Here is a 22,786-nt window from a genome sequence, read left to right as displayed (position 1 = left end):
CTAAGGGCCTGATGACACAGATTTCATTGCTGAGTGATATTGCTTTGTAAGTAAATACCACAACTTCTTTATCCATTTTTCACTTTCTGCGATGTTGAACTTGTACTGTAAACGAGGTTCTTGTAAACAGAGCCGTTCCAAACTTTGGGGTGGCTGTGTCTTTTTGATTTTAATTTCCCTAAGCTATAGGACCATAAGTGGAAGTGCCCTAGGTTCTGTTGCTTGGTTTTTTAGATGTTTCAGGAAACACCATACACTTATCCCGAGTGGTTGTTGGCAATTTACATCCCGCCCATCAGCATAACAAGGCTCCCAGTTCTCCATGGCCTGTCCTGCCTTTCTGGATTTTACACTTTTTTCAGATGGCCCTTTGGACCGGGGGGAAGTGAGACTTCATTGTAGTGCAGATTTCCTTTGCAAGCTTGCTTGGTTGGCCAAAAAGGGCGTATGCGTTTTTTCCTGAATATATTCAGGAAAAAACGCATACGCCCTTTTTGGCCAAGTGCATCATTGTGGACGTTCTGCCTCTTTTCCTATGCTTTCAATGCAATTTCAGTCTACCTCCTGAAATCGGTTTCCTGCAATTCTGCCCCGCTTTCAAGTCCTCTTGGCAGCCTTACTTCAGTCTATTTTTGGACGATAGCTGTCATTTATAACTCTGCAGGTTTGTGAATTACAGTGCCCCTGAGCTCCTTTCTTCAACTCGCTTTCTTGTGACCTGGCGGCAACACCGCAGGATGGCTTCAGGCCCTAATCTGGTTCCGGCCCGGCATGCTGAGCCTTTGGTTAATTCCTCTTCCTGGTGGGAAATGAGAGTTAAATTTGCCCGTCCAGACACCTCCAGCTAGCCTCTCATTGGTTCTCGCTATTCCTGTTCATCTTCCGCAGAAATTGCAAACTGGGCCAAACAGGAGGTTAAAGGGACTGACTCTCCAAGTGGGGAGAGTGTTAGTAAAGCGTCTGGAATGTTGCACCCGAGTACCAGGGGAGGAAAACTGAGACATATTTGAACACGTCTCCCGATCACATGGTTGATCATACTCTAGGTTCCACATGCATGTTTTAGCTGAAGGAAGAATACCTTAAACCTTGGTAGTTGAAACCCTTGGAATGGGTACCATGCAATATGACTTCAAAGGGTCTTCATTTGCTCACCGAACCTCTCCAATCCTATCACTGCTGCGTTTATGCCCCTGTACACATGCTTGATTCTCTTTCAGAGACATAGCAATCCATAGGTTTTAAGATACTTACAAGTCAGGTACATTCTTAGGCGATTAATATGCGGTGTTGAGTCCATTTCGTTGAGCAAGGAGTAGCTCTTGTCTATTCCATATTTGGCTTAAGGAACTTTATCTGTGCTCATTTCAATCTCTGGTTTTATGCAGCACCCCAACTCACCTTTACCCTTAAGCAAGCATAAGTTGTTTTTCTAAATTTGAGACCCTGTTCTGTTCTGTAATTCAGTTCCTGTGTAGCCAAGTTTCCATTCCGTGTATTACTGATATCTTATGATGTTTCTTTTTCTGTGTGACTTATTTCAGTTAGAATCATCATACCTGAATCCACTCATTGTGCTGCTAAGGGCCTGATGACATAGATTTCATTGCTGAGTGATATTGCTTTGTAAGTGAATACCACAACTTCTTTATGCATTTTTCACTTTCTGCGATGTTGAACTTGTACTGTAAACGAGGTTCTTGTAAACAGAGCCGTTCCAAACTTTGGGGTGGCTGTGTCTTTTTGATTTTAATTTCCCTAAGCTATAGGACCATAAGTGGAAGTGCCCTAGGCTCTGTTGCTTTGTTTTTTAGATGTTTCAGGAAACACCATACACTTCTCCCAAGTGTCTGTTGGCAATTTACATCCCGGCCATCAGCATAACAAGGCTCCCAGTTCTCAATGGCCTGTTGCCTTTCTGGATTTTACACTTTTTTCAGATGGCCCTTTTGACCGGGGGGAAGTGAGACTTCATTGTAGTGCAGATTTCCTTTGCAAGCTTGCTTGGTTGGCCAAAAAGGGCGTATGCGTTTTTTCCTGAATATATTCAGGAAAAAACGCATACGCCCTTTTTGGCCAAGTGCATCATTGTGGACGTTCTGCCTCTTTTCCTATGCTTTCAATGCAATTCCAGTCTACCTCCTGAAATCGGTTTCCTGCAATTCTGCCCCGCTTTCAAGTCCTCTTGGCAGCCTTACCTCAGTATATTTTTGGACGATAGCTGTCATTTATAACTCTGCAGGTTTGTGAATTACAGTGCCCCTGAGCTCCTTTCTTCAACTCGCTTTCTTGTGAGCTGGCCGCAACACCGCAGGATGGCTTCAGGCCCTAATCTGCTACCGGCACGGCACGCTGAGCCTTTGGTTATTTCCTCTTCCTGGTGGGAAATGAGACTTAAATTTGCCCGTCCAGACACCTCCAGCTAGTCTCTCATTGGTTCTCCCTATTCCTGTTCATCTTGCGCAGAAATTGCAAACTGGGCCAAACAGGAGGTTAAAGGCGCTGACTCTCCAAGTGGGGAGAGTGTTAGTAAAGCGTCTGGAATGTTGCACCCGAGTACCAGGGTACGAAAACTGAGACATATTTGAACACGTCTCCTGATCACATGGTTGATCATACTCTAGGTTCTACATGCATGTTTTAGCTGAAGGAAGAATACCTTAAACCTGGGTAGTTGAAACCCGTGGAATGGGTACCATGCAATATGACTTCAAAGGGTCTTCATTTGCTCACCGAACCTCTCCAATCCTATCACTGCTGCGTTTATGCCCCTGTACACACGCTTGATTCTCTTTTGGAGACATAGCAATCCATAGGTTTTACGATACTTACTAGTCAGGTACATTCTTAAGCGTTTAATATGCGGTGTTGAGTCCATTTCGTTGAGCAAGGAGTAGCTCTTGTCTATTCCATATTTGGCTTAAGGACCTTTATCTGTGCTCATTTCAATCTCTGGTTTTATGCAGCACCCCAACTCACCTTTCCCCTTAAGCAAGCATAAGTTGCTTTTCTAAATTTGAGACCCTGTTGTGTTTTGGAATTCAGTTCCTGTGTAGCCAAGATTACATTCCGTGTATTAGTGATATCTTATGATGTTTCTTTTTCTGTGTGACTTATTTCAGTTAGAATCATCGTACCTGAATCCACTCATTATGCTGCTACGGGCCTGATGACATAGATTTCATTGCTGAGTGATACTGCATTGTACGTAAGTACCACAAGTTCTTTATCCATTTTTCACTTTCTGTGATATTGAACTTGTACGGTAAATGAGGTTCTTGTAAACAGAGGCGTCCCAAACTTTGGGGTGGCTGTGTCTTTTTGATTTTAATTTTCCTAAGCTATAGGACCATAAGTGGAAGTGCCCTAGGTTCTGTTGCTTTGTTTTTTAGATGTTTCAGGAAACACCATACACTTCTCCCGAGTGGTTGTTGGCAATTTACATCCCGCCCATCAGCATAACAAGGCTCCCAGTTCTTCATGGCCTGTCCTGCCTTTCTGGATTTTACACTTTTTTCAGATGGCCCTTTTGACCGGGGGGAAGTGAGACTTCATTGTAGTGCAGATTTCCTTTGCAAGCTTGCTTGGTTGGCCAAAAAGGGCGTATGCGTTTTTTCCTGAATATATTCAGGAAAAAACGCATACGCCCTTTTTGGCCAAGTGCATCATTGTGGACGTTCTGCCTCTTTTCCTATGCTTTCAATGCAATTCCAGTCTACCTCCTGAAATCGGTTTCCTGCAATTCTGCCCCTCTTTCAAGTCCTCTTGGCAGCCTTACTTCAGTCTATTTTTGGACGATAGCTGTCATTTATAACTCTGCAGGTTTGTGAATTACAGTGCCCCTGAGCTCCTTTCTTCAACTTGCTTTCTTGTGACCTGGCCGCAGCACCGCAGGATGGCTTCAGGCCCTAATCTGGTTCCGGCACGGCACGCTGAGCCTTTGGTTATTTCCTCTTCCTGGTGGGAAATGAGAGTTAAATTTGCCCGTCCAGACACCTCCAGCTAGTCTCTCATTGGTTCTCGCTATTCCTGTTCATCTTCCGCAGAAATTGCAAACTGGGCCAAACAGGAGGTTAAAGGCGCTGACTCTCCAAGTGGGGAGAGTGTTAGTAAAGCGTCTGGAATGTTGCACCCGAGTACCAGGGGAGGAAAACTGAGACACATTTGAACACGACTCCCGTTCACATGGTTGATCATACTTGGGTTCCACATGCATGTTTTAGCTGAAGGAAGAATACCTTAAACCTGGAGAGTTAAGACCCGTGGAATGGGTACCATGCAATATGACTTCAAAGGGTCTTCATTTGCTCACCGAACCTCTCCAATCTTATCACTGCTGCGTTTATGCCCCTGTACACATGCTTGATTCTCTTTCGGAGACTTAACAATCCAGAGCTTTTAAGATACTTACTAGTCAGGTACATTCTTAGGCGTTTAATATGCGGTGTTGAGTCCATTTCGTTGAGCAAGGAGTAGCTCTTGTCTATTCCATATTTGGCTTAAGGAACTTTATCTGTGCTCATTTCAATCTCTGGTTTTATGCAGAACCCCAACTCACCTTTACCCTTAAGCAAGCATAAGTTGGTTTTCTAAATTTGAGACCCTGTTCTGTTCTGTAATTCAGTTCCTGTGTAGCCAAGTTTCCATTCCGTGTATTACTGATATCTTATGAAGTTTCTTTTTCTGTGTGACTTACTTCAGTTAGAATCATCATACCTGAATCCACTCATTGTGCTGCTAAGGGCCTGATGACACAGATTTCATTGCTGAGTGATATTGCTTTGTAAGTAAATACCACAACTTCTTTATCCATTTTTCACTTTCTGCGATGTTGAACTTGTACTGTAAACGAGGTTCTTGTAAACAGAGGCGTCCCAAACTTTGGGGTGGCTGTGTCTTTTTGATTTTAATTTCCCTAAGCTATAGGACCATAAGTGGAAGTGCCCTAGGTTCTGTTGCTTTGTTTTTTAGATGTTTCAGGAAACACCATACACTTCTCCCGAGTGGTTGTTGGCAATTTACATCCCGCCCATCAGCATAACAAGGCTCCCAGTTCTCCATGGCCTGTCCTGCCTTTCTGGATTTTACACTTTTTTCAGATGGCCCTTTTGACCGGGGGGAAGTGAGACTTCATTGTAGTGCAGATTTCCTTTGCAAGCTTGCTTGGTTGGCCAAAAAGGGCGTATGCGTTTTTTCCTGAATATATTCAGGAAAAAACGCATACGCCCTTTTTGGCCAAGTGCATCATTGTGGACGTTCTGCCTCTTTTCCTATGCTTTCAATGCAATTCCAGTCTACCTCCTGAAATTGGTTTCCTGCAATTCTGCCCCGCTTTCAAGTCCTCTTGGCAGCCTTACTTCAGTCTATTTTTGGACGATAGCTGTCATTTATAACTCTGCAGGTTTGTGAATTACAGTGCCCCTGAGCTCCTTTCTTCAACTCGCTTTCTTGTGACCTGGCCGCAACACCGCAGGATGGCTTCAGGCCCTAATCTGGTTCCGGCACGGCACGCTGAGCCTTTGGTTATTTCCTCTTCCTGGTGGGAAATGAGAGTTAAATTTCCTCGTCCAGACACCTCCAGCTAGTCTCTCATTGGTTCTCGCTATTCCTGTTCATCTTCCGCAGAAATTGCAAACTGGGCCAAACAGGAGGTTAAAGGCGCTGACTCTCCAAGTGGGGAGAGTGTTAGTAAAGCGTCTGGAATGTTGCACCCGAGTACCAGGGGAGGAAAACTGAGACATATTTGAACACGTCTCCCGTTCACATGGTTGATCATACTTGGGTTCCACATGCATGTTTTAGCTGAAGGAAGAATACCTTAAACCTGGAGAGTTGAGACCCGTGTAATGGGTACCATGCAATATGACTTCAAAGGGTCTTCATTTGCTCACCGAACCTCTCCAATCCTATCACTGCTGCGTTTATGCCCCTGTACACATGCTTGATTCTCTTTTGGAGACATAGCAATCCATAGGTTTTAAGATACTTACTAGTCAGGTACATTCTTAGGCGTTTAATATGCGGTGTTGAGTCCATTTCGTTGAGCAAGGAGTAGCTCTTGTCTATTCCATATTTGGCTTAAGGAACTTTATCTGTGCTCATTTCAATCTCTGGTTTTATGCAGCACCCCAACTCACCTTTACCCTTAAGCAAGCATAAGTTGTTTTTCTAAATTTGAGACCCTGTTCTGTTCTGTAATTCAGTTCCTGTGTAGCCAAGTTTCCATTCCGTGTATTACTGATATCTTATGATGTTTCTTTTTCTGTGTGACTTATTTCAGTTAGAATCATCATACCTGAATCCACTCATTGTGCTGCTAAGGGCCTGATGACATAGATTTCATTGCTGAGTGATATTGCTTTGTAAGTGAATACCACAACTTCTTTATGCATTTTTCACTTTCTGCGATGTTGAACTTGTACTGTAAACGAGGTTCTTGTAAACAGAGCCGTTCCAAACTTTGGGGTGGCTGTGTCTTTTTGATTTTAATTTCCCTAAGCTATAGGACCATAAGTGGAAGTGCCCTAGGCTCTGTTGCTTTGTTTTTTAGATGTTTCAGGAAACACCATACACTTCTCCCAAGTGTCTGTTGGCAATTTACATCCCGGCCATCAGCATAACAAGGCTCCCAGTTCTCAATGGCCTGTTGCCTTTCTGGATTTTACACTTTTTTCAGATGGCCCTTTTGACCGGGGGGAAGTGAGACTTCATTGTAGTGCAGATTTCCTTTGCAAGCTTGCTTGGTTGGCCAAAAAGGGCGTATGCGTTTTTTCCTGAATATATTCAGGAAAAAACGCATACGCCCTTTTTGGCCAAGTGCATCATTGTGGACGTTCTGCCTCTTTTCCTATGCTTTCAATGCAATTCCAGTCTACCTCCTGAAATCGGATTCCTGCAATTCTGTCCCGTTTTCAAGTCCTCTTGGCAGCCTTACCTCAGTATATTTTTGGACGATAGCTGTCATTTATAACTCTGCAGGTTTGTGAATTACAGTGCCCCTGAGCTCCTTTCTTCAACTCGCTTTCTTGTGAGCTGGCCGCAACACCGCAGGATGGCTTCAGGCCCTAATCTGCTACCGGCACGGCACGCTGAGCCTTTGGTTATTTCCTCTTCCTGGTGGGAAATGAGACTTAAATTTGCCCGTCCAGACACCTCCAGCTAGTCTCTCATTGGTTCTCCCTATTCCTGTTCATCTTGCGCAAAAATTGCAAACTGGGCCAAACAGGAGGTTAAAGGCGCTGACTCTCTAAGTGGGGAGAGTGTTAGTAAAGCGTCTGGAATGTTGCACCCGAGTACCAGGGTACGAAAACTGAGACATATTTGAACACGTCTCCTGATCACATGGTTGATCATACTCTAGGTTCTACATGCATGTTTTAGCTGAAGGAAGAATACCTTAAACCTGGGTAGTTGAAACCCGTGGAATGGGTACCATGCAATATGACTTCAAAGGGTCTTCATTTGCTCACCGAACCTCTCCAATCCTATCACTGCTGCGTTTATGCCCCTGTACACACGCTTGATTCTCTTTTGGAGACATAGCAATCCATAGGTTTTACGATACTTACTAGTCAGGTACATTCTTAAGCGTTTAATATGCGGTGTTGAGTCCATTTCGTTGAGCAAGGAGTAGCTCTTGTCTATTCCATATTTGGCTTAAGGACCTTTATCTGTGCTCATTTCAATCTCTGGTTTTATGCAGCACCCCAACTCACCTTTCCCCTTAAGCAAGCATAAGTTGCTTTTCTAAATTTGAGACCCTGTTGTGTTTTGGAATTCAGTTCCTGTGTAGCCAAGTTTACATTCTGTGTATTAGTGATACCTTATGATGTTTCTTTTTCTGTGTGACTTATTTCAGTTAGAATCATCGTACCTGAATCCACTCATTGTGCTGCTAAGGGCCTGATGACACAGATTTCATTGCTGAGTGATATTGCTTTGTAAGTAAATACCACAACTTCTTTATCCATTTTTCACTTTCTGCGATGTTGAACTTGTACTGTAAACGAGGTTCTTGTAAACAGAGGCGTCCCAAACTTTGGGGTGGCTGTGTCTTTTTGATTTTAATTTCCCTAAGCTATAGGACCATAAGTGGAAGTGCCCTAGGTTCTGTTGCTTTGTTTTTTAGATGTTTCAGGAAACACCATACACTTCTCCCCAGTGGTTGTTGGCAATTTACATCCCGCCCATCAGCATAACAAGGCTCCCAGTTCTCCATGGCCTGTCCTGCCTTTCTGGATTTTACACTTTTTTCAGATGGCCCTTTTGACCGGGGGGAAGTGAGACTTCATTGTAGTGCAGATTTCCTTTGCAAGCTTGCTTGGTTGGCCAAAAAGGGCGTATGCGTTTTTTCCTGAATATATTCAGGAAAAAACGCATACGCCCTTTTTGGCCAAGTGCATCATTGTGGACGTTCTGCCTCTTTTCCTATGCTTTCAATGCAATTCCAGTCTACCTCCTGAAATTGGTTTCCTGCAATTCTGCCCCGCTTTCAAGTCCTCTTGGCAGCCTTACTTCAGTCTATTTTTGGACGATAGCTGTCATTTATAACTCTGCAGGTTTGTGAATTACAGTGCCCCTGAGCTCCTTTCTTCAACTCGCTTTCTTGTGACCTGGCCGCAACACCGCAGGATGGCTTCAGGCCCTAATCTGGTTCCGGCACGGCACGCTGAGCCTTGGTTATTTCCTCTTCCTGGTGGGAAATGAGAGTTAAATTTGCCCGTCCAGACACCTCCAGCTAGTCTCTCATTGGTTCTCGCTATTCCTGTTCATCTTCCGCAGAAATTGCAAACTGGGCCAAACAGGAGGTTAAAGGCGCTGACTCTCCAAGTGGGGAGAGTGTTAGTAAAGCATCTGGAATGTTGCACCCGAGTACCAGGGGAGGAAAACTGAGACATATTTGAACACGTCTCACGTTCACATGGTTGATCATACTTGGGTTCCACATGCATGTTTTAGCTGAAGGAAGAATACCTTAAACCTGGAGAGTTGAGACCCGTGTAATGGGTACCATGCAATATGACTTCAAAGGGTCTTCATTTGCTCACCGAACCTCTCCAATCCTATCACTGCTGCGTTTATGCCCCTGTACACATGCTTGATTCTCTTTTGGAGACATAGCAATCCATAGGTTTTAAGATACTTACTAGTCAGGTACATTCTTAGGCGTTTAATATGCGGTGTTGAGTCCATTTCGTTGAGCAAGGAGTAGCTCTTGTCTATTCCATATTTGACTTAAGGAACTTTATCTGTGCTCATTTCAATCTCTGGTTTTATGCAGCACCCCAACTCACCTTTACCCTTAAGCAAGCATAAGTTGGTTTTCTAAATTTGAGACCCTGTTCTGTTCTGTAATTCAGTTCCTGTGTAGCCAAGTTTACATTCCGTGTATTACTGATATCTTATGATGTTTCCTTTTCTGTGTGACTTACTTCAGTTAGAATCATCATACCTGAATCCACTCATTGTGCTGCTAAGGGCCTGATGACACAGATTTCATTGCTGAGTGATATTGCTTTGTAAGTAAATACCACAACTTCTTTATCCATTTTTCACTTTCTGCGATGTTGAACTTGTACTGTAAACGAGGTTCTTGTAAACAGAGGCGTTCCAAACTTAGGGGTGGCTGTGTCTTTTTGATTTTAATTTCCCTAAGCTATAGGACCATAAGTGGCAGTGCCCTAGGCTCTGTTGCTTTGTTTTTTAGATGTTTCAGGAAACACCATACACTTCTCCCAAGTGTCTATTGGCAATTTACATCCCGCCCATCAGCATAACAAGGCTCCCAGTTCTCCATGGCCTGTCCTGCCTTTCTGGATTTTACACTTTTTTCAGATGGCCCTTTGGACCGGGGGGAAGTGAGACTTCATTGTAGTGCAGATTTCCTTTGCAAGCTTGCTTGGTTGGCCAAAAAGGGCGTATGCGTTTTTTCCTGAATATATTCAGGAAAAAACGCATACGCCCTTTTTGGCCAAGTGCATCATTGTGGACGTTCTGCCTCTTTTCCTATGCTTTCAATGCAATTTCAGTCTACCTCCTGAAATCGGTTTCCTGCAATTCTGCCCCGCTTTCAAGTCCTCTTGGCAGCCTTACTTCAGTCTATTTTTGGACGATAGCTGTCATTTATAACTCTGCAGGTTTGTGAATTACAGTGCCCCTGAGCTCCTTTCTTCAACTCGCTTTCTTGTGACCTGGCGGCAACACCGCAGGATGGCTTCAGGCCCTAATCTGGTTCCGGCCCGGCATGCTGAGCCTTTGGTTAATTCCTCTTCCTGGTGGGAAATGAGAGTTAAATTTGCCCGTCCAGACACCTCCAGCTAGCCTCTCATTGGTTCTCGCTATTCCTGTTCATCTTCCGCAGAAATTGCAAACTGGGCCAAACAGGAGGTTAAAGGGACTGACTCTCCAAGTGGGGAGAGTGTTAGTAAAGCGTCTGGAATGTTGCACCCGAGTACCAGGGGAGGAAAACTGAGACATATTTGAACACGTCTCCCGATCACATGGTTGATCATACTCTAGGTTCCACATGCATGTTTTAGCTGAAGGAAGAATACCTTAAACCTGGGTAGTTGAAACCCTTGGAATGGGTACCATGCAATATGACTTCAAAGGGTCTTCATTTGCTCACCGAACCTCTCCAATCCTATCACTGCTGCGTTTATGCCCCTGTACACATGCTTGATTCTCTTTCGGAGACATAGCAATCCATAGGTTTTAAGATACTTACTAGTCAGGTACATTCTTAGGCGATTAATATGCGGTGTTGAGTCCATTTCGTTGAGCAAGGAGTAGCTCTTGTCTATTCCATATTTGGCTTAAGGAACTTTATCTGTGCTCATTTCAATCTCTGGTTTTATGCAGCACCCCAACTCACCTTTACCCTTAAGCAAGCATAAGTTGTTTTTCTAAATTTGAGACCCTGTTCTGTTCTGTAATTCAGTTCCTGTGTAGCCAAGTTTCCATTCCGTGTATTACTGATATCTTATGATGTTTCTTTTTCTGTGTGACGTATTTCAGTTAGAATCATCATACCTGAATCCACTCATTGTGCTGCTAAGGGCCTGATGACATAGATTTCATTGCTGAGTGATATTGCTTTGTAAGTGAATACCACAACTTCTTTATCCATTTTTCACTTTCTGCGATGTTGAACTTTTACTGTAAACGAGGTTCTTGTAAACAGAGCCGTTCCAAACTTTGGGGTGGCTGTGTCTTTTTGATTTTAATTTCCCTAAGCTATAGGACCATAAGTGGAAGTGCCCTAGGCTCTGTTGCTTTGTTTTTTAGATGTTTCAGGAAACATCATACACTTCTCCCAAGTGTCTGTTGGCAATTTACATCCCGCCCATCAGCATAACAAGGCTCCCAGTTCTCAATGGCCTGTTGCCTTTCTGGATTTTACACTTTTTTCAGATGGCCCTTTTGACCGGGGGGAAGTGAGACTTCATTGTAGTGCAGATTTCCTTTGCAAGCTTGCTTGGTTGGCCAAAAAGGGCGTATGCGTTTTTTCCTGAATATATTCAGGAAAAAACGCATACGCCCTTTTTGGCCAAGTGCATCATTGTGGACGTTCTGCCTCTTTTCCTATGCTTTCAATGCAATTCCAGTCTACCTCCTGAAATCGGTTTCCTGCAATTCTGCCCCGCTTTCAAGTCCTCTTGGCAGGCTTACTTCAGTCTATTTTTGGACGATAGCTGTCATTTATAACTCTGCAGGTTTGTGAATTACAGTGTCCCTGAGCTCCTTTCTTCAACTCGCTTTCTTGTGACCTGGCCGCAACACCGCAGGATGGCTTCAGGCCCTAATCTGGTTCCGGCCCGGCATGCTGAGCCTTTGGTTAATTCCTCTTCCTGGTGGGAAATGAGAGTTAAATTTGCCCGTCCAGACACCTCCAGCTAGCCTCTCATTGGTTCTCGCTATTCCTGTTCATCTTCCGCAGAAATTGCAAACTGGGCCAAACAGGAGGTTAAAGGCGCTGACTCTCCAAGTGGGGAGAGTGTTAGTAAAGCGTCTGGAATGTTGCACCCGAGTACCAGGGGAGGAAAACTGAGACATATTTGAACACGTCTCCCGATCACATGGTTGATCATACTCTAGGTTCCACATGCATGTTTTAGCTGAAGGAAGAATACCTTAAACCTGGGTAGTTGAAACCCGTGGAATGGGTACCATGCAATATGACTTCAAAGGGTCTTCATTTGCTCACCGAACCTCTCCAATCCTATCACTGCTGCGTTTATGCCCCTGTACACATGCTTGATTCTCTTTCGGAGACATAGCAATCCATAGGTTTTAAGATACTTACTAGTCAGGTACATTCTTAGGCGTTTAATATGGGGTGTTGAGTCCATTTCGTTGAGCAAGGAGTAGCTCTTGTCTATTCCATATTTGGCTTAAGGAACTTTATCTGTGCTCATTTCAATCTCTGGTTTTATGCAGCACCCCAACTCACCTTTCCCCTTAAGCAAGAATAAGTTGGTTTTCTAAATTTGAGACCCTGTTCTGTTCTGTAATTCAGTTCCTGTGTAGCCAAGTTTACATTCCGTGCATTACTGATATCTTATGATGTTTCTTTTTCTGTGTGACTTATTTCAGTTAGAATCATCATACCTGAATCCACTCATTGTGCTGCTAAGGGCCTGATGACACAGATTTCATTGCTGAGTGATATTGCTTTGTAAGTAAATACCACAACTTCTTTATCCATTTTTCACTTTCTGCGATGTTGAACTTCTACTGTAAACGAGGTTCTTGTAAACAGAGCCGTTCCAAACATTGGGGTGGCTGTGTCTTTTTGATTTTAATTTCCCTAAGCTATAGGACCATAAGTGGAAGTGCCCTAGGTTCTGTTGCTTTGTTTTTTAGATGTTTCAGGAAACACCATACACTTCTCCCGAGTGGTTGTTGGCAATTTACATCCCGCCCATCAGCATAACAAGGCTCCCAGTTCTCCATGGCCTGTCCTGCCTTTCTGTATTTTACACTTTTTTCAGATGGCCCTTTTGACCGGGGGGAAGTGAGACTTCATTGTAGTGCAGATTTCCTTTGCAAGCTTGCTTGGTTGGCCAAAAAGGGCGTATGCGTTTTTTCCTGAATATATTCAGGAAAAAACGCATACGCCCTTTTTGGCCAAGTGCATCATTGTGGACGTTCTGCCTCTTCTCCTATGCTTTCAATGCAATTCCAGTCTACCTCCTGAAATCGGTTTCCTGCAATTCTGCCCCGCTTTCAATTCCTCTTGGCAGCCTTACTTCAGTCTATTTTTGGACGATAGCTCTCATTTATAACTCTGCAGGTTTGTGAATTACAGTGCCCCTGAGCTCCTTTCTTCAACTCGCTTTCTTTTGAGCTGGCCGCAACACCGCAGGATGGCTTCAGGCCCTAATCTGGTTCCAGCACGGCACGCTGAGCCTTTGGTTAATTCCTCTTCCTGGTGGGAAATGAGAGTTAAATTTGCCCGTCCAGACACCTCCAGCTAGCCTCTCATTGGTTCTCGCTATTCCTGTTCATCTTCCGCAGAAATTGCAAACTGAGCCAAACAGGAGGTTAAAGGCGCTGACTCTCCAAGTGGTGAGAGTGTTAGTAAAGCGTCTGGAATGTTGCACCTGAGTACCAGGGGAGGAAAACTGAGACATATTTGAACACGTCTCCCGTTCACATGGTTGATCATACTTGGGTTCCACATGCATGTTTTAGCTGAAGGAAGAATACCTTAAACCTGGAGAGTTGAGACCCGTGGAATGGGTACCATGCAATATGACTTCAAAGGGTCTTCATTTGCTCACCGAACCTCTCCAATCCTATCACTGCTGCGTTTATGCCCCTGTACACATGCTTCATTCTCTTTCGGAGACTTAGCAATCCATAGCTTTTAAGATACTTACTAGTCAGGTACATTCTTAGGCGTTTAATATGCGGTGTTGAGTCCATTTCGTTGAGCAAGGAGTAGCTCTTGTCTATTCCATATTTGGCTTAAGGAACTTTATCTGTGCTCATTTCAATCTCTGGTTTTATGCAGCACCCCAACTCACCTTTACCCTTAAGCAAGCATAAGTTGGTTTTCTAAATTTGAGACCCTGTTCTGTTCTGTAATTCAGTTCCTGTGTAGCCAAGTTTCCATTCCGTGTATTACTGATATCTTATGAAGTTTCTTTTTCTGTGTGACTTACTTCAGTTAGAATCATCATACCTGAATCCACTCATTGTGCTGCTAAGGGCCTGATGACACAGATTTCATTGCTGAGTGATATTGCTTTGTAAGTAAATACCACAACTTCTTTATCCATTTTTCACTTTCTGCGATGTTGAACTTGTACTGTAAACGAGGTTCTTGTAAACAGAGCCGTTCCAAACTTTGGGGTGGCTGTGTCTTTTTGATTTTAATTTCCCTAAGCTATAGGACCATAAGTGGAAGTGCCCTAGGTTCTGTTGCTTTGTTTTTTAGATGTTTCAGGAAACACCATACACTTCTCCCGAGTGGTTGTTGGCAATTTACATCCCGCCCATCAGCATAACAAGGCTCCCAGTTCTCCATGGCCTGTCCTGCCTTTCTGGATTTTACACTCTTTTCAGATGGCCCTTTTGACCGGGGGGAAGTGAGACTTCATTGTAGTGCAGATTTCCTTTGCAAGCTTGCTTGGTTGGCCAAAAAGGGCGTATGCGTTTTTTCCTGAATATATTCAGGAAAAAACGCATACACCCTTTTTGGCCAAGTGCATCATTGTGGACGTTCTGCCTCTTTTCCTATGCTTTCAATGCAATTCCAGTCTACCTCCTGAAATCGGTTTCCTGCAATTCTGACCCGCTTTCAAGTCCTCTTGGCAGCCTTACTTCAGTCTATTTTTGGACGATAGCTGTCATTTATAACTCTGCAGGTTTGTGAATTACAGTGCCCCTGAGCTCCTTTCTTCAACTCGCTTTCTTGTGACCTGGCGGCAACACCGCAGGATGGCTTCAGGCCCTAATCTAGTTCTGGCCCGGCATGCTGAGCCTTTGGTTAATTCCTCTTCCCGGTGGGAAATGAGAGTTAAATTTGCCCGTTCAGACACCTCCAGCTAGTCTCTCATTGGTTCTCGCTATTCCTGTTCATCTTCCACAGAAATTGCAAACTGGGCCAAATAGGAGGTTAAAGGGACTGACTCTCCAAGTCGGGAGAGTGTTAGTAAAGCGTCTGGAATGTTGTACCTGAGTACCAGGGGAGGAAAACTGAGACATATTTGAACACGTCTCCCGTTCACATGGTTGATCATACTCTGGGTTCCACATGCATGTTTTAGCTGAAGGAAGAATACCTTAAACCTGGAAAGTTGAGACCCGTGGAATGGGTACCATGCAATATGACTTCAAAGGGTCTTCATTTGCTCACCGAACCTCTCCAATCCTATCACTGCTGCGTTTATGCCCCTGTACACACGCTTGATTCTCTTTTGGAGACATAGCAATCTATAGGTTTTAAGATACTTACTAGTCAGGTACATTCTTAGGCGTTTAATATGGGGTGTTGAGTCCATTTCGTTGAGCAAGGAGTAGCTCTTGTCTATTCCATATTTGGCTTAAGGAACTTTATCTGTGCTCATTTCAATCTCTGGTTTTATGCAGCACCCCAACTCACCTTTCCCCTTAAGCAAGCATAAGTTGGTTTTCTAAATTTGAGACCCTGTTCTGTTTTGGAATGCAGTTCCTGTGTAGCCAAGTTTACATTCCATGTATTAGTGATATCTTATAATGTTTCCTTTTCTGTGTGACTTATTTCAGTTAGAATCATCGTACCTGAATCCACTCATTATGCTGCTACGGGCCTGATGACATAGATTTCATTGCTGAGTGATACTGCATTGTACGTAAGTACCACAAGTTCTTTATCCATTTTTCACTTTCTGTGATATTGAACTTGTACGGTAAACGAGGTTCTTGTAAACGGAGCTGTTCCAAACTTTGGGGTGGCTGTGTCTTTTTGATTTAATTTCCCTAAGCTATAGGACCATAAGTGAAAGTGCCCTAGGCTCTGTTGCTTTGTTTTTTAGATGTTTCTGGAAACACTATACACTTCTCCCGAGTGGTTGTTGGCAATTTACGTCCCGCCCATCAGCATAACAAGGCTCCCAGTTCTCCATGGCCTGTCCTGCCTTTCTGGATTTTACACTTTTTTCAGATGGCCCTTTTGACCGGGGGGAAGTGAGACTTCATTGTAGTGCAGATTTCCTTTGCAAGCTTGCTTGGTTGGCCAAAAAGGGCGTATGCGTTTTTTCCTGAATATATTCAGGAAAAAACGCATACGCCCTTTTTGGCCAAGTGCATCATTGTGGACGTTCTGCCTCTTTTCCTATGCTTTCAATGCAATTTCAGTCTACCTCCTGAAATCGGTTTCCTGCAATTCTGCCCCGCTTTCAAGTCCTCTTGGCAGCCTTACTTCAGTCTATTTTTGGACGATAGCTGTCATTTATAACTCTGCAGGTTTGTGAATTACAGTGCCCCTGAGCTCCTTTCTTCAACTCGCTTTCTTGTGACCTGGCCGCAACACCGCAGGATGGCTTCAGGCCCTAATCTGGTTCCGGCATGGCACGCTGAGCCTTTGGTTATTTCCTCTTCCTGGTGGGAAATGAGAGTTAAATTTGCCCGTCCACACACCTCCAGCTAGTCTCTCATTGGTTCTCGCTATTCCTGTTCATCTTCCGCAGAAATTGCAAACTGGGCCAAACAGGAGGTTAAAGGGACTGACTCTCCAAGTGGGGAGAGTGTTAGTAAAGCGTCTGGAATGTTGCACCCGAGTACCAGGGGAGGAAATGTGAGACATATTTGAACACGTCTCCCGATCACATGGTTGATCATACTCTAGGTTCCACATGCATGTTTTAGCTGAAGGAAGAATACCTTAAACCTGTGTAGTTGAAACCCGTAGAATGGGTACCATGCAATATGACTTCAAAGGGTCTTCATTTGCTCACCGAACCTCTCCAATCCTATCACTGCTGCGTTTATGCCCCTGTACACATGCTTGATTCTCTTTCGGAGACATAGCAATCCATAGGTTTTAAGATACTTACAAGTCAGGTACATTCTTAGGCGTTTAATATGCGGTGTTGAGTCCATTTCGTTGAGCAAGGAGTAGCTCTTGTCTATTCCATATTTGGCTTAAGGAACTTTATCTGTGCTCATTTCAATCTCTGGTTTTATGCAGCACCCCAACTCACCTTTACCCTTAAGCAAGCATAAGTTGTTTTTCTAAATTTGAGACCCTGTTCTGTTCTGTAATTCAGTTCCTGTGTAGCCAAGTTTCCATTCCGTGTATTACTGATATCTTATGATGTTTCTTTTTCTGTGTGACTTATTTCAGTTAGAATCATCATACCTGAATCCACTCATTGTGCTGCTAAGGGCCTGATGACATAGATTTCATTGCTGAGTGATATTGCTTTGTAAGTGAATACCACAACTTCTTTATCCATTTTTCACTTTCTGCGATGTTGAACTTGTACTGTAAACGAGGTTCTTGTAAACAGAGCCGTTCCAAACTTTGGGGTGGCTGTGTCTTTTTGATTTTAATTTCCCTAAGCTATAGGACCATAAGTGGAAGTGCCCTAGGCTCTGTTGCTTTGTTTTTTCGATGTTTCAGGAAACACCATACACTTCTCCCGAGTGGTTGTTGGCAATTTACATCCCGCCCATCAGCATAACAAGGCTCCCAGTTCTCCATGGCCTGTCCTGCCTTTCTGGATTTTACACTTTTTTCAGATGGCCCTTTTGACCGGGGGGAAGTGAGACTTCATTGTAGTGCAGATTTCCTTTGCAAGCTTGCTTGGTTGGCCAAAAAGGGCGTATGCGTTTTTTCCTGAATATATTCAGGAAAAAACGCATACGCCCTTTTTGGCCAAGTGCATCATTGTGGACGTTCTGCCTCTTTTCCTATGCTTTCAATGCAATTCCAGTCTACCTCCTGAAATCGGTTTCCTGCAATTCTGCCCCGCTTTAAAGTCCTCTTGGCAGCCTTACTTCAGTCTATTTTTGGACGATAGCTGTCATTTATAACTCTGCAGGTTTGTGAATTACAGTGCCCCTGAGCTCCTTTCTTCAACTCGCTTTCTTGTGACCTGGCGGCAACACCGCAGGATGGCTTCAGGCCCTAATCTGGTTCCGGCACGGCACGCTGAGCCTTTGGTTAATTCCTCTTCCTGGTGGGAAATGAGAGTTAAATTTGCCCGTCCAGACACCTCCAGCTAGTCTCTCATTGGTTCTCGCTATTCCTGTTCATCTTCCGCAGAAATTGCAAACTGGGCCAAACAGGAGGTTAAAGGGACTGACTCTCCAGGTCGGGAGAGTGTTAGTAAAGCGTCTGGAATGTTGCACCCGAGTACCAGGGGAGGAAAACTGAGACATATTTGAACACGTCTCCCGATCACATGGTTGATCATACTCTAGGTTCCACATGCATGTTTTAGCTGAAGGAAGAATACCTTAAACCTGGGTAGTTGAAACCCGTGGAATGGGTACCGTGCAATATGACTTCAAAGGGTCTTCATTTGCTCACCGAACCTCTCCAATCCTATCACTGCTGCGTTTATGCCCCTGTACACATGCTTGATTCTCTTTCGGAGACATAGCAATCCATAGGTTTTAAGATACTTACTAGTCAGGAACATTCTTAGGCGTTTAATATGGGGTGTTGAGTCCATATCGTTGAGCAAGGAGTAGCTCTTGTCTATTCCATATTTGGCTTAAGGAACTTTATCTGTGCTCATTTCAATCTCTGGTTTTATGCAGCACCCCAACTCACCTTTACCCTTAAGCAAGAATAAGTTGGTTTTCTAAATTTGAGACCCTGTTCTGTTCTGTAATTCAGTTCCTGTGTAGCCAAGTTTACATTCCGTGTATTACTGATATCTTATGATGTTTCTTTTTCTGTGTGACTTATTTCAGTTAGAATCATCATACCTGAATCCACTCACTGTGCTGCTAAGGGCCTGATGACACAGATTTCATTGCTGAGTGATATTGCTTTGTAAGTAAATACCACAACTTCTTTATCCATTTTTCACTTTCTGCGATGTTGAACTTGTACTGTAAACGAGGTTCTTGTAAACAGAGCCATTCCAAACTTTGGGGTGGCTGTGTCTTTTTGATTTTAATTTCCCTAACTATAGGACCATAAGTGGAAGTGCCCTAGGTTCTGTTGCTTTGTTTTTTAGATGTTTCAGGAAACACCATACACTTCTCCCGAGTGGTTGTTGGCAATTTACATCCCGCCCATCAGCATAACAAGGCTCCCAGTTCTCCATGGCCTGTCCTGCCTTTCTGGATTTTACACTTTTTTCAGATGGCCCTTTTGACCGGGGGGAAGTGAGACTTCATTGTAGTGCAGATTTCCTTTGCAAGCTTGCTTGGTTGGCCAAAAAGGGCGTATGCGTTTTTTCCTGAATATATTCAGGAAAAAACGCATACGCCCTTTTTGGCCAAGTGCATCATTGTGGACGTTCTGCCTCTTTTCCTATGCTTTCAATGCAATTCCAGTCTACCTCCTGAAATCGGTTTCCTGCAATTCTGCCCCGCTTTCAAGTCCTCTTGGCAGCCTTACTTCAGTGTATTTTTGGACGATAGCTGTCATTTATAACTCTGCAGGTTTGTGAATTACAGTGCCCCTGAGCTCCTTTCTTCAACTCGCTTTCTTGTGACCTGGCCGCAACACCGCAGGATGGCTTCAGGCCCTAATCTGGTTCCGGCCCGGCATGCTGAGCCTTTGGTTAATTCCTCTTCCTGGTGGGAAATGAGAGTTAAATTTCCCCGTCCAGACACCTCCAGCTAGCCTCTCATTGGTTCTCGCTATTCCTGTTCATCTTCCGCAGAAATTGCAAACTGGGCCAAACAGGAGGTTAAAGGGACTGACTCTCCAAGTGGGGGAGAGTGTTAGTAAAGCGTCTGGAATGTTGCACCCGAGTACCAGGGGAGGAAAACTGAGACATATTTGAACACGTCTCCCGATCACATGGTTGATCATACTCTAGGTTCCACATGCATGTTTTAGCTGAAGGAAGAATACCTTAAACCTGGGTAGTTGAAACCCGTGGAATGGGTACCATGCAATATGACTTCAAAGGGTCTTCATTTGCTCACCGAACCTCTCCAATCCTATCACTGCTGCGTTTATGCCCCTGTACACATGCTTGATTCTCTTTCGGAGACATAGCAATCCATAGGTTTTACGATACTTACTAGTCAGGTACATTCTTAGGCGTTTAATATGCGGTGTTGAGTCCATTTCGTTGAGCAAGGAGTAGCTCTTGTCTATTCCATATTTGGCTTAAGGAACTTTATCTGTGCTCATTTCAATCTCTGGTTTTATGCAGCACCCCAACTCACCTTTCCCCTTAAGCAAGCATAAGTTGGTTTTCTAAATTTGAGAACCTGTTCTGTTTTGGAATTCAGTTCCTGTGTAGCCAAGTTTACATTCCGTGTATTAGTGATATCTTATGATGTTTCTTTTTCTGTGTGACTTATTTCAGTTAGAAATATCGTACCTGAATCTACTCATTATGCTGCTACGGGCCTGATGACATAGATTTCATTGCTGAGTGATACTGCATTGTACGTAAGTACCACAAGTTCTTTATCCATTCTTCACTTTCTGCGATGTTGAACTTGTACTGTAAACGAGGTTCTTGTAAACAGAGCCGTTCCAAACTTTGGGGTGGCTGTGTCTTTTTGATTTTAATTTCCCTAAGCTATAGGACCATAAGTGGAAGTGCCCTAGGTTCTGTTGCTTTGTTTTTTAGATGTTTCAGGAAACACCATACACTTCTCCGGAGTGGTTGTTGGCAATTTACATCCCGCCCATCAGCATAACAAGGCTCCCAGTTCTCCATGGCCTGTCCTGCCTTTCTGGATTTTACACTTTTTTCAGATGGCCCTTTTGACCGGGGGGAAGTGAGACTTCATTGTAGTGCAGATTTCCTTTGCAAGCTTGCTTGGTTGGCCAAAAAGGGCGTATGCGTTTTTTCCTGAATATATTCAGGAAAAAACGCATACGCCCTTTTTGGCCAAGTGCATCATTGTGGACGTTCTGCCTCTTCTCCTATGCTTTCAATGCAATTCCAGTCTACCTCCTGAAATCGGTTTCCTGCAATTCTACCCCGCTTTCAAGTCCTCTTGGCAGCCTTACTTCAGTCTATTTTTGGACGATAGCTGTCATTTATAACTCTGCAGGTTTGTGAATTACAGTGCCCCTGAGCTCCTTTCTTCAACTCGCTTTCTTGTGACCTGGCCGCAACACCGCAGGATGGCTTCAGGCCCTAATCTGGTTCCGGCACGGCACGCTGAGCCTTTGGTTAATTCCTCTTCCTGGTGGGAAATGAGAGTTAAATTTGCCCGTCCAGACACCTCCAGCTAGTCTCTCATTGGTTCTCGCTATTCCTGTTCATCTTCCGCAGAAATTGCAAACTGGGCCAAACAGGAGGTTAAAGGGACTGACTCTCCAGGTCGGGAGAGTGTTAGTAAAGCGTCTGGAATGTTGCACCCGAGTACCAGGGGAGGAAAACTGAGACATATTTGAACACGTCTCCCGATCACATGGTTGATCATACTCTAGGTTCCACATGCATGTTTTAGCTGAAGGAAGAATACCTTAAACCTGGGTAGTTGAAACCCGTGGAATGGGTACCATGCAATATGACTTCAAAGGGTCTTCATTTGCTCACCGAACCTCTCCAATCCTATCACTGCTGCGTTTATGCCCCTGTACACATGCTTGATTCTCTTTCGGAGACATAGCAATCCATAGGTTTTAAGATACTTACTAGTCAGGAACATTCTTAGGCGTTTAATATGGGGTGTTGAGTCCATTTCGTTGAGCAAGGAGTAGCTCTTGTCTATTCCATATTTGGCTTAAGGAACTTTATCTGTGCTCATTTCAATCTCTGGTTTTATGCAGCACCCCAACTCACCTTTACCCTTAAGCAAGAATAAGTTGGTTTTCTAAATTTGAGACCCTGTTCTGTTCTGTAATTCAGTTCCTGTGTAGCCAAGTTTACATTCCGTGTATTACTGATATGTTATGATGTTTCTTTTTCTGTGTGACTTATTTCAGTTAGAATCATCATACCTGAATCCACTCACTGTGCTGCTAAGGGCCTGATGACACAGATTTCATTGCTGAGTGATATTGCTTTGTAAGTAAATACCACAACTTCTTTATCCATTTTTCACTTTCTGCGATGTTGAACTTGTACTGTAAACGAGGTTCTTGTAAACAGAGCCGTTCCAAACTTTGGGGTGGCTGTGTCTTTTTGATTTTAATTTCCCTAAGCTATAGGACCATAAGTGGAAGTGCCCTAGGTTCTGTTGCTTTGTTTTTTAGATGTTTCAGGAAACCCCATACACTTCTCCCGAGTGGTTGTTGGCAATTTACATCCCGCCCATCAGCATAACAAGGTTCCCAGTTCTCCATGGCCTGTCCTGCCTTTCTGGATTTTACACTTTATTCAGATGGCCCTTTTGACCAGGGGGAAGTGAGACTTCATTGTAGTGCAGATTTCCTTTGCAAGCTTGCTTGGTTGGCCAAAAAGGGCGTATGCGTTTTTTCCTGAATATATTCAGGAAAAAACGCATACGCCCTTTTTGGCCAAGTGCATCATTGTGGACGTTCTGCCTCTTTTCCTATGCTTTCAATGCAATTCCAGTCTACCTCCTGAAATCGGTTTCCTGCAATTCTGCCCCGCTTTCAAGTCCTCTTGGCAGCCTTACTTCAGTCTATTTTTGGACGATAGCTGTCATTTATAACTCTGCAGGTTTGTGAATTACA

The 22,786-nt window shown here is 43.9% G+C and overlaps 1 long non-coding RNA gene across 10 annotated transcripts in view; it reads left to right on the top strand.

Moving 5' to 3' along the window:
• Nucleotides 1–22,786, top strand: part of LOC307181410 — a 1,574,020-nt gene that overhangs the window by 400,180 nt on the left and 1,151,054 nt on the right. The gene's annotated exons all lie outside the window — the stretch shown is intronic.

The sequence above is a fragment of the Stenella coeruleoalba genome (assembly GCF_951394435.1).
Source record: "Stenella coeruleoalba genome assembly, contig: scaffold_50, whole genome shotgun sequence".
NCBI classification, from domain to species: domain Eukaryota; kingdom Metazoa; phylum Chordata; class Mammalia; order Artiodactyla; family Delphinidae; genus Stenella; species Stenella coeruleoalba.
The sequence above is the reverse complement of the archived record's forward strand: the minus strand, read 5'-3'. Positions and strand labels throughout refer to the sequence as shown.